This window comes from Rhinopithecus roxellana, chromosome 13, assembly GCF_007565055.1.
Source record: "Rhinopithecus roxellana isolate Shanxi Qingling chromosome 13, ASM756505v1, whole genome shotgun sequence".
Taxonomy (NCBI): domain Eukaryota; kingdom Metazoa; phylum Chordata; class Mammalia; order Primates; family Cercopithecidae; genus Rhinopithecus; species Rhinopithecus roxellana.
In genome coordinates this window covers 53,440,450-53,443,470 of record NC_044561.1, presented here as the reverse complement: position 1 = coordinate 53,443,470, position 3,021 = coordinate 53,440,450, and positions in this window count along the sequence as shown.

Here is a 3,021-nt window from a genome sequence, read left to right as displayed (position 1 = left end):
CATCTGGTGAACTGGGAGCAGCAAGGAAAGTATGCAAAAGCCAATGAAGGTGCCTGGAGGGGCACAGAACACGGACCTCTGTGAGGTCCAGTCAGTGCCAACGCAATTTAATGGGCTCCAACCTGGTGTGTGTCTGAAGAGGAGAAAGTGGCACTACAGCCGTCTGGCTTCAGGGAGGGTGAGGGGGCAGGGGTGGAACAGATCGCTTTCTAACTTGGAGCTTTTGTTTTCCAGTCAGCCCAAAATAATAACACTCTGATGTTAAGAGCAAGCAGCATGTTCCAGGCTTGGGGTGTGTGTGTGTGTGTGTGTGTGTGTGCATTTAAAAGAATCCAAGTTCTCCAACTACCCTCTTAGTGGTACCACTAAAGTGGTAAGAGGCTTGACTTTTCCTTGAATATACATTTCCTGGGACGAATGAGGAACTCTGCAAAGGTCAGTGTCACCATCTGGACTCCAACTGACTTGGCAAGTAAAATATACAAAGAATGCGGGTCTTTACTACAATCGATTGCTTTTGGCATGCAGATGAAAATGAATAAGAAGGAGCCAAATTTTATAATTGCTGGTAAATCTGTTGATGATCAACGCTGAAACCTTTGTGACTCTTTGCTTTGCATTTATCACCATTTGTCATATTCTGCTTCCCATGTTTTTGAAATGATGACCAGATGGAAAGCAGACTGCAGCCATCAGGCAGGTGAAAAACAGATGGCCCAGGAGGGAAAGAAACCAGAAAGCAGTCAGGCAAGGTGGCCTGGTCTAAGGACCAGCCAGGCCGTTCGTTACAGGCGCCAGGGCCCAGGTGGACTCCGGAGACTGTCCCAACACTGTCGGAGCTTGACTTTGTCCCCAGCGTCATTATCAAGGCCAGGGCACAGGTTGTCTTTATTTATCCAGGGAGAAGTGTGAGACAGCATGATGAGAAAGGCAGGCTTAGAGGTCGAGTGTGCCTCTGAATTCCAGTCTTCTGGGTTGTGGCTGAGTAAAGGTGGATGTGCCTGTTCTAAAACCTCTGAACCACAAGGACAGTAAGTGCTTCATATTCCCGTTCATCTGCATTTACTGATTCCCTACGGTTTTTTGTACATTACAAAGAAAGGGAGTCTTCTGTGTCTCCTCTCCTCAGCCACTCGCAAATCCCTTAACAGTAAGTGTGGAAGCACACACACAAGCATAACAAGGCTAAAGTTGAATTCGAACTTCATGCTTCTCAGAAGTTGATCCCAGAGCTCCTTGGAAGGAGGGCCTACAGCCCAGATGTTCCCACAGTAAACTTCAGGTACTTGATGAAGTCTTCTCGGTAAGATGCCATTATTTATTATCTCCCATCAGGAAGAACTGACTCTGATAAAACCAAGTTAGGACGTTGTCTCTGGGAGAAAATATTTCTTATTTTATTTTTTTAAATCTTAGTTCTGGGGGTACATGTGCAGATTTGTTACATGGATATATTGCATGATGCTAAGGTTTTGGCTTCAATTGAATACGTCACCCACAAAGTAAACATAGTAGTCAATTGGTGGTTTATCAGTCCTTACTCTCCTCCCTCCCTCCCCATATTTGGAGTCCCAGTGTCTGTTTTTCCTGTCATTATATCCACGTGTACCCAATGTTTAGCTCTCATTTATAAGTAAGAACATGTAGTATTTGGTTTTCTGTTTCTGCACTAATTCACTTAGGAGAATAGCCTCCAGCTGCACCCATGTTGGTGCAAATGACATAATTTTGTTCTTTTTTCATGGCTTCATAGTATTCCACGGTGTATTGTACCACATTTTCTTTATCCAATCCACCATTGATGGGCATCTAGGTTTATTCTATGTCTTTGTTACTGTGAATAGTGCTGAAATAAACATGCATATGCATGCAAAGCTGAAGCCCAGTTTCTTCTTTTATGCCAGGTTTCCTCTTCTCTTTATTGAGCAGCTTCACTGATGTTGAACAAAGCAGCTCAAAAAAGTCCCATTTCACCCAATGAATAAAATGTTTTTCTTTGTGTCATTTCCTTCTGCCTTGGGTGGGGCAAGAAATGTTCTCAGGTTGACAACAATCAAGGGATCACAGGTTCTTCATCTCAGAGAGCATGATTGGCATGGACCAGACAAAAGACAAGAGGAAAAAGGAGAGGAGAAATAGAAGCAGATCAAAGACAAAAAGAAACAGGAGGAAGAATCAGAAAATGGGGGCCCAGAGGCTGCTGTGGGGTCACAGAGACAAAGAGGGTTGTTCCTCATACCTTCTCTTTGCAGGGAATACCTGGGAGTTTGAAAACTGTGTTCAAATACTAACTCTGTCATATATCTTTTTTACATTATTTTTGATAGTTATTCAGTCTCTCTGAACCTCACAGCATTATTATTTTTTTTAACCACACAGCATTACTGGGAAAAGGGGTATGCCATGAAAGTCCCAAGAAGGAGACAGGTATCCTATACTTGTTGAATTTGCAGCTAACAGCTATTGAAGTGGCCACTGGTACCATCAGATATTGTCATAATTACCACATTTTAAAATGGCCCCTAAACCCAGGAAAGGTACAAACATAAACTTCAAAATTGAATTTGAATAATATGGCCCTTTGCACTTAAAAATGACTCTATTTTAAAAAATTATTAGAGCAATATTTTAAATTTTAGGGTTTATATTTCATTGAAAATTTGTAAACTATGACAATAAAATTGTAAAAGAAGAAATCATCACACAGTCGAGTTAAAAAAAAAGAATCAGGAGGAAGAAGAGAAGAAAAAGACAGAGATGAAGAAGAAGGAGAAGGAGGAGGAGGAGTAGAAGGAGAAGTTGGAGGAGGCAGAGGAGGAGAAAATGAGGAGGATGAGAAGGAGGAGAACAATAATAATAACTGCAGCAATCAGTTTGGGGTTATTTTGCCCTCAATGCATTCAATCTAGAGAGAATTGTGCAAAAATGCCCCAAAGAGGAAGGTTATTTGAGAGGTAAAGAGCCAGTTAAGAAACAGATAATCTACTTTCTCCCATCTCCTCATTGCTACTCCTCAGGAAA